The following is a 14,716-nucleotide window of genomic DNA, read 5'->3' on the forward strand; positions in this document are numbered from 1 at the left end:
GTTCTTCTCTCACTCGCTGACTGCTCCATTCTATATCTGATAATCTTTATTAGCATGAATGACTGGGTTGAATGTTGCAAAGCTAAGAGATAATGTAATCAACAATAACAGTAAAAAAGTAAGAATATTGATATGAATAGATAAAGTGAGACTAATATATATTATAAATCTAAATCGGTCAGAAGTTTGGGGTCACGGAAATATCCTGGTTTTTGAGTATGTCATTTTTTTTGTCCATTAAAATAACATCAAATTAATCAGAATACAATGTAGGACATTGATAATGTTGTAAATGACTGTTGTAGCTTGAAACGCTGATATTTTATGGATTATCTACATAGGAGTACAGAGGCCCATTATCAGCAACCATCACTCCTGTGTTCCAATGGCACGTTGTGTTAGCTAATCCAAGGTTATCATTTTAAAAGACAAACTCCCTTCACAGAACAGAGTAAACTGGCTCTATCCAATGGGCCTCTTTACGTCAATGAAGATAATCCATTAAAAATCAGCCTCGCCTCGTTTCCTCCTCTACTCATCTCATCCTCAACACGCTATAGGCTAATTAATAGATTAAGCTGATGCCGTGTGTGTGTGTGTGCGTGTGTGTGTGTGTGCGTGTGTGTGTGTGTGCGTGTGTGTGTGTGTGTGTGTGCGTGTGTGCGTGTGTGCGTGTGTGCGTGTGTGCGTGTGTGCGTGCGTGCGTGCGGTCTGTCTGTCTGTCTGTCTGTCTGTCTGTCTGTCTGTCTGTCTGTCTGTCTGTCTGTCTGTCTGTCTGTCTGTCTGTCTGTCTGTCTGTCTGTCTGTCTGTCTGTCTGTCTGTCTGTCTGTCTGTCTGTCTGTCTGTCTGTCTGTCTGTCTGTCTGAAAGCATCCCTTTGCTTTTCATGTTTTCAGTGACCCGTTAGTTTCTAATGGTTGAAAACCATTTCAAAACCAGATTATAATGTAACGACTAAACTTCTAATATGGTTCGATGCACAAACAAGTGTTTTTGTTGTTCTTTTTAAAAATATCTCAGTTGCCTTCAGTATCAACCCTTCTGTCTTGACCGTTTGTTTGTTTGAACATCCACAGCTTCAAAATACATTTTTTTGATTGATCGATAATCCTCCCATTTTGTGAAAGACCCTGAAAGAAGATCAGTTCAGCTCGTGACCATTTTCTTCCTCATCACAGAAGACTGTTTAAAGGTTTGATTTAAGTTAGGTCTTTATTCTTCAATCGTGTTGTCGTCTGACTAGGACAGAGAGATGGACTGTAGTCGGAGTGGAAGGCTTCCCAGTGGAACCCTATTCCCTATATAGTGCACTACTTTAGACCAGAACCTATTCCCTATATAATGCACTACTTTAGACCAGGGAACCTATTCCTATATAGTGCACTACTTTAGACCAGGGAACCTATTCCCTATATAGTGCACTACTTTAGACCAGGGAACCTATTCCCTATATAGTGCACTACTTTAGACCAGGAACCTATTCCCTATATAGTGCACTACTCTAGACCAGAGTCCTATTCTAGCATAGTGCACTACTTTAGACCAGGGGAACCTATTCCCTATATAGTGCACTACTTTAGACCAGAGCCCTATGACACCCTATTCCCTACATAGTGCACTACTTTAGACCAGGCCCTGGCACTATTCCCTATATAGTGCACTACTTTAGACCAGGGAACCTATTCCTATATAGTAATTACTTTAGACCAGGGAACCTGTTCTATATAGTGCACTACTTTAGACCAGGGAACCTATTCCCTATATAGTGCACTACTTTAGACCAGAGTCCTATTCCTCATGGTGCACTACTTTGAATGAGACCTATTCCTATATAGTTGCACTACTTTGGACCAGAGGCCCTATATACCCTATTCCCTACATAGTGCACTACTTTAGACCAGAGCCCTATGGCACCCTATTCCCTACATAGTGCACTACTTTAGACCAGGGAACCTATTCCCTATATAGTGCACTACTTTAGAACCAGAGCTCTATGGCACCCTATTCCCTACATAGTGCACTACTTTAGACCAGGGAACCTATTCCCTATATAGTGCACTACTTTAGACCAGAGCCCTATTCCCTATATAGTACACTACTTTAGACCAGAGCCCTATGGCACCCTATTCCCTATCTAGTGCACTACTTTAGACCAGGGAACCTATTCCCTATCTAGTGCACTACTTTAGACCAGAGCCCTATTCCCTATATAGTACACTACTTTAGACCAGAGCCCTATTCCCTATATAGCCCACTACTTTAGACCAGAGCCCTATTCCCTATATAGTACACTACTTTAGACCAGAGCCCTATTCCCTATATAGCCCACTACTTTAGACCAGAGCCCTATTCCCTACATAGTGCACTACTTTAGACCAGAGCCCTATTCCCTATATAGTACACTACTTTAGACCAGGGAACCTATTCCCTATATAGTGCACTACTTTAGACCAGGGAACCTATTCCCTATATAGTGCACTACTTTAGACCAGGGAACCTATTCCCTATATAGTGCACTACTTTAGACCAGGGAACCTATTCCCTATATAGTGCACTACTTTAGACCAGGGAACCTATTCCCTATATAGTGCACTACTTTAGACCAGGGAACCTATTCCCTATATAGTGCACTACTTTAGACCAGGGAACCTATTCCCTATATAGTGCACTACTTTAGACCAGAGTCCTATTCCCTACATAGTGCACTACTTTAGACCAGGGAACCTATTCCCTATATAGTGCACTACTTTAGACCAGAGCCCTATGACACCCTATTCCCTACATAGTGCACTACTTTAGACCAGAGCCCTATGGCACCCTATTCCCTATATAGTGCACTACTTTAGACCAGGGAACCTATTCCCTATATAGTGCACTACTTTAGACCAGGGAACCTATTCCCTATATAGTGCACTACTTTAGACCAGGGAACCTATTCCCTATATAGTGCACTACTTTAGACCAGAGTCCTATTCCCTACATAGTGCACTACTTTAGACCAGGGAACCTATTCCCTATATAGTGCACTACTTTAGACCAGAGCCCTATGACACCCTATTCCTACATAGTGCACTACTTTAGACCAGAGCCCTATGGCACCCTATTCCCTACATAGTGCACTACTTTAGACCAGGGAACCTATTCCCTATATAGTGCACTACTTTAGACCAGAGCTCTATGGCACCCTATTCCCTACATAGTGCAACTACTTTAGACCAGGGAACCTATTCCCTATATAGTGCACTACTTTAGACCAGAGCCCTATTCCCTATATAGTACACTACTTTAGACCAGAGCCCTATGGCACCCTATTCCCTATCTAGTGCACTACTTTAGACCAGGGAACCTATTCCCTATCTAGTGCACTACTTTAGACCAGAGCCCTATTCCTATATAGTACACTACTTTAGACCAGAGCCCTATTCCCTATATAGCCCACTACTTTAGACCAGAGCCCTATTCCCTATATAGTACACTACTTTAGACCAGAGCCCTATTCCCTATATAGCCCACTACTTTAGACCAGAGCCCTATTCCCTACATAGTGCACTACTTTAGACCAGAGCCCTATTCCCTATATAGTACACTACTTTAGACCAGGGAACCTATTCCCTATATAGTACACTACTTTAGACCAGAGCCCTATTCCCTATATAGTGCACTACTTTAGACCAGAGCCCTATTCCCTATATAGTGCACTACTTTAGACCAGAGCCCTATTCCCTACATAGTACACTACTTTAGACCAGAGCCCTATTCCCTACATAGTGCACTACTTTAGACCAGAGCCCTATTCCCTACAGAGTACACTACTTTAGACCAGAGCCCTATTCCCTATATAGTGCACTACTTTAGACCAGAGCCCTATTCCTATATAGTGCACTACTTTAGACCAGAGCCCTATTCCCTATATAGTGCACTACTTTAGACCAGAGCCCTATTCCCTATATAGTGCACTACTTTAGACCAGAGCCCTATTCCCTATATAGTGCACTACTTTAGACCAGAGCCCTATTCCCTACAGAGTACACTACTTTAGACCAGAGCCCTATTCCCTATATAGTGCACTACTTTAGACCAGAGCCCTATTCCCTATATAGTGCACTACTTTAGACCAGAGCCCTATTCCCTACATAGTGCACTACTTTAGACCAGAGCCCTATTCCCTATATAGTACACTACTTTAGACCAGAGCCCTATTCCCTACAGAGTACACTACTTTAGACCAGAGCCCTTATATAGTGCACTACTTTAGACCAGAGCCCTATTCCCTATATAGTGCACTACTTTAGACCAGAGCCCTATTCCCTACATAGTGCACTACTTTAGACCAGAGCCCTATTCCCTATATAGTACACTACTTTAGACCAGAGCCCTATTCCCTACAGAGTACACTACTTTAGACCAGAGCCCTATTCCCTATATAGTACACTACTTTAGACCAGGGAATAATGCCATTTGGGATGCATACACACAACCAACCGTCCACCTGTTTGATACTGGGTCATTCCACCAATTGGTGCCTTTTGAGAAGTGTAAAAATAAAAAACAGGGTTGCTGATTTCATCTTACAGAGGCAGTGGAAGCTAAATCAGCCATGAATCCCCTTGTGACAGAGGCAGTGGAAGCTAAATCAGCCATGAATCCCCTTGTGACAGAGGCAGTGGAAGCTTAACCAGCTATAAATCCCCTTGTGGAAGCTTAACTAGCCATGAATCCAACCTCGTGGAAGCTTAACTAGCCATGAATAAAACCTCGTGGAAGCTTAACCAACCATGAATCCCTTGTGGAAGCTTAACAAGCCATGAATCCCCGTGTGGAAGCTTAACCAGCCATGAATCCCCTTGTGGAAGCTTAACAAGCCATGAATCCCCTTGTGGAAGCTTAACAAGCCATGAATCCCTTGTGGAAGCTTAACCAGCCATGAATCCCCTTGTGGAAGCTTAACAAGCCATGAATCCCCTTGTGGAAGCTTAACCAGCCATGAATCCCCTTGTGGAAGCTTAACCAGCCATGAATCCCCTTGTGGAAGCTTAACCAGCCATGAATCCCCTTGTGGAAGCTTAACCAGCCATGAATCCCCTTGTGGAAGCTTAACCAGCCATGAATCCATTGAATGCAAGCTTCAAACAAATAATGGTATTGTAGAAAAATCTCTAGCCTGTCTATCTGGGTAAAAGGGTTGGCGTGTTATGTTTGACCAGATCCATCTGGGTAAAAGGGTTGGCGTGTTATGTTTGACCAGATCCATCTGGGTAAAAGGGTTGGCGTGTTATGTTTGACCAGATCCATCTGGGTAAAAGGGTTGGCGTGTTATGTTTGACCAGATCCATCTGGGTAAAAGGGTTGGCGTGTTATGTTTGACCAGATCCATCTGGTAAAAAGATTTAGCGATATTATGTTTGACCCGATCCATCTGGGTAAAAGGGTTGGCGTGTTATGTTTGACCAGATCCATCTGGGTAAAAGGGTTGGCGTGTTATGTTTGACCAGATCCATCTGGGTAAAGGGTTGGCGTGTTATGTTTGACCAGATCCATCTGGGTAAAGGAGTTAGCGTGTTATGTTTGACCAGATCCATCTAGGTAAAAGAAAGTTAGCGTGTTATGTTTGACCAGATCCGTTTTCCACCACAAAACACCAGAAAAATTAACAAAAAACAAATAGAATCAGCTCACCTGCTTTTAGACAATAATTTGACTATTAGGTCAATGTTTCTTTTAGAAAAAAACTGTTTAAAGGAATATTTTCACCATACCAAAACGGGTTCAGTTCACAGAACGAGATTCGACCCATCAAGCGAGGTTCAGTTCACAGAACAGGGTGCGACCATCAAGCGAGCACAGGTTTTAAAAATACATTTAAAATCTGTCAAACTAATAAGCACCATAAATAGGCTGTCTATTGTAAATAAGAATTTGTTCTTTGATTGATTTAATTTATTTGACAATTGGTCAAAACCGTGCGTAAGGGCCCTCCGAGGCGCTGGCAGCCTCCACATACAATTTCAGAAAATCATCAGGATAACACGATAAAGCTGAACAACTTATTTCTATTGTGGTCCTTTGAAGAGGAGGGAATGAGGAAGGAGAAATGGGGAAGGAGGAGAGGGAATGGGGAAGAAGAGAGAGAATGGGGAAGAAGGAAGGAGTAGAGGGAAGGAGGAGAAGGGAATGGGGGGAAGAGGAAGGAGAAATGGGGAAGGAGAGAGGGAAGAGGGAAGGAGGAATAGGGGAAGAGGAGAGAGAGGAGAGAGGGAAGGAGGAATGGGGAAGGAGAGAGAGGAAGAGGAAGGAGGAATGGGGAAGAGGGGGAAGAATGGGGAAGAGGAAGGAGGAATGGGAAAGAGGGGGAAAAAGGAGGAGAGAGGAATGGGGAAGGAAGGAAGGAGAGAGAGGAGGGAATGGGGAAGAGGAAGGAGGAGGAGAGGGAATGGGGAAGAGGGGAGGAGGAGAGAGGGAATGGGGAAGAGGGAAGGAGGAAGGAGGAATGGGGAAGAGGAGAGAGGGAAGAGGGAAGGAGGAATGGGGAAAGAGGAGAGAGGAGGAGGGAAGGAGGGAATGGGGAAAGGAGAGAGGAAGAGGAAGGAGGAGAGAGGGAATGGGGAAGAGGGAAGGAGGGAGAGGGAATGGGAAGAGGAAGGAAGGAGGAATGGGGAAGGAGAGAGGGAAGAGGGGAAGGAGGAATGGGGGGAAGAGGGAGAAGGGAAGGGAAGGAGATGGGGGAAGAGGAGAGAGGGAAGAGGGAAGGAAGGAATGGGGAAGAGGGGAAGGAGGAATGGGAAAGGAAGGAGGAATGGGGAGAAGGAAGGAAAGAGAGGAATGGGGAAGGAGGAAGGAGGTGAGAGGAATGGGGAAGAGGGAAGGAGGAATGGGGAAAGGAGAGAGGGAAGGAGGAATGGGGAAGAGGGAAGGAGGAATGGGGAAGGGAAGAATGGGGAAAGGGAAGGAGGAATGGGGAATAGGAGAGAGGGAATGGGAGGGGAAGAGGGAGGAGGGAAGGAGGAATGGGGAGAAGAGGAGAAGGTGGGAGGAATGGGGAAGAGGAGAGGAAGGAGGAATGGGGAGGAAGGAGGAATGGGAAGAGGGAAGAGGAGAGAGAGGGAAAAGGAAGGAGGAATGGGGAAGGAGAGAGGGAATGGGGAAGAGGGAAGGAGGAGAGAGGAATGGGAAGGAAGGGGAGAGAATGGGGAAAGGAGGAGGAAGAGAGAGGGAATGGGGAAGAAGGGGAGAGAGGGGAAGAGGGAAGGAGGGAATGGGGAAGAGGGAAGGAATGGGGAGGAAGGAGGAATGGGAAAGGAGAGAGGAAGGAGGAATGGGAAAGAGGAGAGAGGAAAGGAATGGGGAAGGAGAGAGGAATGGAGAATGGGGAAAGGAGAGGGAATGGGGAAGAGGAAGGAGGAGAGAGGGGAAGGAGGAATGGGGAGAAGAGGGGAAGGAGGAATGGGGAGAAGAGGAAGGAGGAATGGGGAAAAGAGGAAGGAGGAATGGGGAAGAGGAAGGAATGTCGAATGGGAGATAGGAGAGGGGGAAGAAGGGAAGAGGAGGAAGGAGGAATGGGGAAGGAGGAGAGAGGAAGGAGGAATGGGGAAGAGGAGAAGAGGAAGGAGGAATGGGGAAAAGAGGGAAGGAGGAATGGGAAGAGGGAAGAGGAAGAGAGGAAAAAAGGAAGAAGGGGAATGGGGAAGAGGAGAGAGGGAATGGGAAAGAGGGAAGGAAGGAGGAGGAATGGGGAAGAGGGAAGGAGGAGGAGAGGGAATGGGAAAGGGAAGGAGGAGGAATGGGGAAGAAGGGAAAGGAGAGAGGAATGGGGAAGAGGGAAGGAGGAAGGAGGAATGGGGAAAGGAGAGAGGAAGAGGAAGAATGGGAAGAAGGAAGGAGGAATGGGGAAGAGAGAGAGAGGAAGGAGGAATGGGGAAGAGGAGAGAGGAAGGAGGAATGGGAAGAGGGAGGGAAGGGAAGGAGGAATGGGGAAGAGGGAAGGAGAATGGGGATGATGGAAGCAATACCAATAGGAAAAGGGCCCTCCAGCTGGTGAAGCCTGCACACACAATTTAAGAAAATCATCAAGGATAACACGATAAAGCTGAACAACTTATTTCTATTGTAGTCCTTTGAAGAGGGAGAGGGAATGAGGAAGGAGGAATGGGGAAGAGGAGAGAGAGATAGGGAAGGAGGAATGGGGAAAGAGGGAATCGGGAAGGAGAGAGGGAATGGGAAGGAGGAATGGGGAAGAGGAGAGAGGGAATGAGGAATGGGAAGAGGAGAGGGAATGAGGAAGGAGGAATGGGGAAGAGGAGGAGGGAATGAGGAAGGAGGAATGGGGAAGAGGAGAGAGGGAATGGGGAAGATGGAAGGAGAATCGTCAAGATGCGCAGGTGCTGGAAGTTTAAGAATAAACCTTACTAATTTCTTCTGAGATACCTGCAGTTGATTTTGTAATATCTTGGGGCCACTATTGTACCAGGACGAGCATGCATAGTTCCAGTGGCAAGGTACAAAGAGCCCCTGACAATGTCCCCATCGCATTCTTATCCAGATATTTGGAGGTTCTAGCCAGAAAGGTCATTTTATGGTTCACTTTGGAGATCTCCCTGTCTGATGGATATCTGGCACACATCCAAGATACTTAACAGGGTCTTTTGCTGTGACTACTTTGTCTCTCGACCACCTTAAAACCTGGGATTTCCTCAGTTTCACTGAACGGAACAGGACTCTGTTTTTTCTCTTTTTTTTTGTGTGTCAGGAATGTTGTCAAGGCCAGTTGCTATGGAACAGTCAAGTTCTTTCAGCCTCTCTCGCACAGTTGATTCAGACACCTTTTTCAAATGAAAAACCATCTACTTGAATCCCCTGCTGTTGAGTGAAACTGCTAGACCGACTCTCCCCATAGCAACCCGATTGACATGGTAACTTGCTAACTAATGTATTAGCTATAGTTGTAAAAAAATATATATAAAAAAATAGCTATTCAGACTGTCTGTAACCATGGTCTCGTCTGATATAACCTGTTGAGTGAAACTGCTAGACACGACTCTCCCCATAGCAACCTGATTGACATGGTAACTTGCAAACTAATGTAGCTAGCTATAGTTGTAAAAATAATAATAAATAGACTGTAATAATATTCAGACTGTCTGTAACCATGGTCTTGTCTTGGATGTAACCTGCCCTCTAATGTCAAGCGGAGACTGGGAGTTTTGGTCTATAATCTGTCACTGTTACCTAACCGTATCAGACATATACAACTCACTCAGATTGTACCTTTTTTTCAACTGTTTTTGTCACTGAAATCATCTTTTCTTGGCCTTCTGTATCATCCTGTTGACCTCATTTCTTAACTTCTTATAGTCTATAAATATATCATCTGCCCTGGATTTTCTAAACTCCAGAAAGCGTTCATTTCTACGCTTAAAATGTTATAATTTATCCGTGGTTCAGTTCTTTGCTTAATTCTAACCTGTATTACTGGAGCCTGCTTATCTACAACATGTAAAGAAAATAAAGATTTCAAATGGGCCCAGGCCATTTCCTCATTCTCACCTCATTGCATTTCAATACAGCAGACCAGTCCAATTTGCTCAAATAATTAACAAAAATATCTGCACTATAATTCTTCATCGCACTAATTTTATGAAGTTATAACAATTAAAACTGTTTTTCAGGACCTTCCTACCATAAAATGATAGATAGATGGACAGACCCCGGTGGGCTCATTAATCAGCTGGTATAAAGCAAACCGATGACTAACATTCTTAAGAGCTTTAAAGTAGCATGGCCCTTTTTTACAGCACATCTGTATTCTAATCACCAGTAACAATAACCTCTGATTGACCAAAGTCTGTACAGTTGGAACAATTGTCTCCAACAATTCATAAAATGTCTCCTGGTCTGGTCGTCTATAACAGGTACCAACTATAATAGGTTTTTATATTTTGGTAATAAAATGTACAACCACTCAATCTGCCATGGTTTAAATCTATAGGGTATCTGATCTACATAAATACATAAATATCTAGCATAGTCTATGGCTATCTGGATCAGTTACTAGAGAGCTGTATACATAGTCTATGGCTGTCTGGCCAATCAGTTACTAGAGAGCTGTAGGTATGGGGAATATGGCTGTCTGGCCAATCAGTTACTAGCTGAGGTATCGGGATTGTGGCTTAGGTATCTAGTCTATGGCTGTCTGGCCAATCAGTTACTAGAGAGCAGGTATTGGGATTGTGGCTTAGTGGGGGTATCTAGCATAGTCTACAATCAGTTACTAGAGAGCAGGTCAATTTCCTCAATCTGAGGAAGACGACTTCTAACGTTGAGGAGAAAGATGTCGATCGTAGAAAACAGCTTTTCTGGAGTGAAGTTCTCCTCCTGTGGTGAAACTGTGACATTGTTCACTTGATGATGAGTGTTGACTCCTGCAGTCCAATCGCAGCAATTGACGCTCCTTACAGGAAGCGGCTGGCATCTGAAAGAGATGTTCGTTGCTCCTTCTCTTCTGACCTCTCTCTATTATAATGAATGGATTTATCGCTGGAAAACGGGCCAGGGACACTGATGGACTCGGACAGCAACAGGCGTAATCATTAGGTTTCCACTTTTCTATTTGCCTTTTTTTTCTCCCTGACCATAATCACCCTTTTTATTCTGAAATTGCCAAGTACAACAGACTGAATGATCTGATTTGATTAGGTTACCTCTCCTCTCGTCCTCTTCTCTCTCTCTCTCTCTGTTTCATAATGGCCTCCTCTGTTTCCTGTCTCTATGTTCTCCAGTAGCTCTGTGACCTGGTGACATCACCCCTGATCTTATTGCTGAAGACATGATACCTGCTTCCACATTTTTCAACAAGCCACTGAGGGCCTTCCGTTCACTCTCAATGTGTTGTTAAATCAGCCAAGACACTAGAGCAGACACAATGGTTCTCAGTAAAAATATATATATATTTTAACAGCAGAGCAGTAAACTAAGTGTAGATTTTTCCTGTGTTTTATATGTAGAAGTGAAAATTTATGTTTCAGAAATCCTGGATTTATGATTCTGGATGTCCTGTTGTTCTCCTATCTCCAGGAATCTTCCTTTTCGGGATTTGCAATGTTAACGGACTTTCTTCCACCTCTGACCCACTTCTCCTGTAGTAAAACACCAGTTACTGTGTGGTTATTATCTCCAGCTAACACTAAACTGAGCCAGTCTGGGAGGGGTTATTATCTCCAGCTAACACCAAACTGAGCCAGTCTGAGGGGTTATTCCAGCTAACTGAGCCAGTCTGTGGGGTTATTATCTCCTGGCCAACACTAAACTGAGCCAGTCTGAGGGGTTATTATCTCCAGCTAACATAAACTGAGCCAGTCTGAGGGGTTATCTCCAGCTAACACTAAACTGAGCCAGTCTGAGGGGTTATTATCTCCAGCTAACACCAAACTGAGCCAGTCTGAGGTTATTATCTCCAGCTACCACTAAACTGAGCCAGTCTGAGGGGCCAGTCTGACAGTCTGGGTTATTATCTCCCAGCTAACTGAGCCAGTCTGAGAGGTTATTATCTCCAGCTAACACTAAACTGAGCCAGTCTGAGGAGTAATTATCTCCAGCTAACACTAAACTGAGCCAGTCTGAGGGGTTATCTCCAGCTAACACTAAACTGAGCCAGTCTGAGAGGTTATTATCTCCAGCCATCACTAAACTGAGCCAGTCTGAGGGTTATTATCTAACACTAAACTGAGCCAGTCTGAGGGGTTATTATCTCCAGCTAACACTAAACTGAGCCAGTCTGGAGGGGTTATTATCTCCAGCTAACACTAAACTGAGCCAGTCTGAGGGTTATTATCTCCATAAACTCCAGCTAACACTAAACTGAGCCAGTCTGAGGGTTATTCCATCTCCAGCTAACACTAAACTGAGCCAGTCTGAGGGGTTATTATCTCCAGCTAACACTAAACTGAGCCAGTCTGAGGTTATTATCTCCAGCTAACACTCAAACTGAGCCAGTCTGAGGGTTATTATCTCCAGCTAACACTCAAACTGAGCCAGTCTGAGGGTTATTATCTCCAGCTAACACTAAACTGAGCCAGTCTGAGGGGTTATTATCTCCAGCTAACACTAAACTGAGCCAGTCTGAGGGGTTATTATCTCCAGCTAACTGAACAGGGGTTATTATTATCTCCAGCTAACTGAGCCAGTCTGAGAGGGTTATTATCTCCCAGCTAACTGAGCCAGTCTGAGGGGTTATTATCTCCAGCTAACTGAGCCAGTCTGAGAGGTTATTATCTCCAGCTAACTGAGCCAGTCTGAGGGGTTATTATCTCCAGCTAACTGAGCCAGTCTGAGAGGTTATTATCTCCAGCTAACACTAAACTGAGCCAGTCTGAGAGGTTATTATCTCCAGCTAACACTAAACTGAGCCAGTCTGAGGGGTTATTATCTCCAGCTAACACTAAACTGAGCCAGTCGGAGGGGTTATTATCTCCAGCTAACACTAAACTGAGCCAGTCTGAGAGGTTATTATCTCCAGCTAACACTAAACTGAGCCAGTCTGAGGGGTTATTATCTCCAGCTAACACTAAACTGAGCCAGTCTGAGGGGTTATTATCTCCAGCTAACTGAGCCAGTCTGAGGGGTTATTATCTCCAGCTAACACTAAACTGAGCCAGTCTGAGGGGTTATTATCTCCAGCTAACTGAGCCAGTCTGAGGGGTTATTATCTCCAGCTAACTGAGCCAGTCTGAGGGGTTATTATCTCCAGCTAACACTAAACTGAGCCAGTCTGAGGGGGTTATTATCTCCAGCTAACACTAAACTGAGCCAGTCTGGAGGGGTTATTATCTCCAGCTAACACTAAACTGACCATCTGAGGGTTATTATCTCCAGCTAAACTGAGCCAGTCTGAGGGGTTATTATCTCCAGCTAACACTAAACTGAGCCAGTCTGAGAGGTTATTATCTCCAGCTAACACTAAACTGAGCCAGTCTGAGGGTTGTTATCTCCAGCTAACACTAAACTGAGCCAGTCTCCAGCTAACTGAGCCAGTCTTATTATCTCCAGCTAACACTAAACTGAGCCAGTCTGAGGGGTTGGCTATCTCAGCTAACACTAAACTGGAGCCAGTCTGAGAGGTTATTATCTCCAGCTAACACTAAACTGAGCCAGTCTGGAGGGGTTATTATCTCCAGCTAACACTAAACTGGAGCCAGTCTGAGGGTTATTATCTCAGCTAACTGAGCCAGTCTGAGGGTTATTATCTCCAGCTAACACTAAACTGAGCTGATCTGAGGGTTATTATCTCCAGCTAACACTAAACTGAGCCAGTCTGAGGGGTTATTATCTCAGCTAACATAAACTAGAGCCAGTCTGAGAGGTTATTATCTCCAGTCTAAGGGGTTATCTGCCAACTGAGCCAGTCTGAGGGGTTATTATCTCCAGCTAACACCAAAACTGAGCCAGTCTGAGGGGTTTATCTTGGACACTCAAACTGAGCCATCTGAGGGGTTATTATCCAGCTAACACTAAACTGAGCCAGTCTGAGGGGTTATTATCTCCAGCTAACACTAAACTGAGCCAGTCTGAGGGGTTATTATCTCCAGCTAACACTAAACTGAGCCAGTCTGAGAGGTTATTATCTCCAGCTAACACTAAACTGAGCCAGTCTAAGGGGTTATTATCTCCAGCTAACTGAGCCAGTCTGAGGGGTTATTATCTCCAGCTAACTGAGCCAGTCTGTGGGGTTATTATCTCCAGCTAACACTAAACTGAGCCAGTCTGAGGGGGTTATTATCTCCAGCTAACACTAAACTGAGCCAGTCTGAGGGGTTATTATCTCCAGCTAACACTAAACTGAGCCAGTCTGAGGGGTTATTATCTCCAGCTAACACTAAACTGAGCCAGTCTGAGGGGTTATTATCTCCAGCTAACACTAAACTGAGCCAGTCTGAGGGGTTATTATCTCCAGCTAACTGAGCCAGTCTGAGGGGTTATTATCTACATTTACATTTAAGTTATTTAGCAGACGCTCTTATCCAGAGCGACTTACAAATTGGTGCATTCACCTTATGACATCCAGTGGGACAGTCACTTAACAATAGAGCATCTAAAACTTAGGGGGGGTGGGGTGAGAGGGATTACTTAACCTATCCTAGGTATTCCTTAAAGAGGTGGGGTTTCAGGTGTCTCCGGAAGGTGGTGATTGACTCCGCTGTCCTGGCGTCGTGAGGGAGTTTGTTCCACCATTGGGGGGCCAGGGCAGCGAACAGTTTTGACTGGGCTGAGCGGGAGCTTGTACTTCCTCAGTGGTAGGGAGGCGAGCAGGCCAGAGGTGGATGAACGCAGTGCCCTTGTTTGGGTGTAGGGCCTGATCAGAGCCTGGAGGTACTGAGGTGCCGTTCCCTCACAGCTCCGTAGGCAAGCACCATGGTCTTGTAGCGGATGCGAGCTTCAACTGGAAGCCAGTGGAGAGAACGGAGGAGCGGGGTGACGTGAGAGAACTTGGGAAGGTTGAACACCAGACGGGCTGCGGCGTTCTGGATGAGTTGAAGGGGTTTAATGGCACAGGCAGGAGCCCAGCCAACAGCGAGTTGCAGTAATCCAGACGGGAGATGACAAGTGCCTGGATTAGGACCTGTGCCGCTTCCTGAGTGAGGCAGGGTCGTACTCTGCGGATGTTGTAGAGCATGAACCTACAGGAACGGGCCACCGCCTTGATGTTAGTTGAGAACGACAGGGTGTT

Source organism: Oncorhynchus gorbuscha, unplaced genomic scaffold, assembly GCF_021184085.1.
Source record: "Oncorhynchus gorbuscha isolate QuinsamMale2020 ecotype Even-year unplaced genomic scaffold, OgorEven_v1.0 Un_scaffold_5894, whole genome shotgun sequence".
Lineage (NCBI taxonomy): Eukaryota > Metazoa > Chordata > Actinopteri > Salmoniformes > Salmonidae > Oncorhynchus > Oncorhynchus gorbuscha.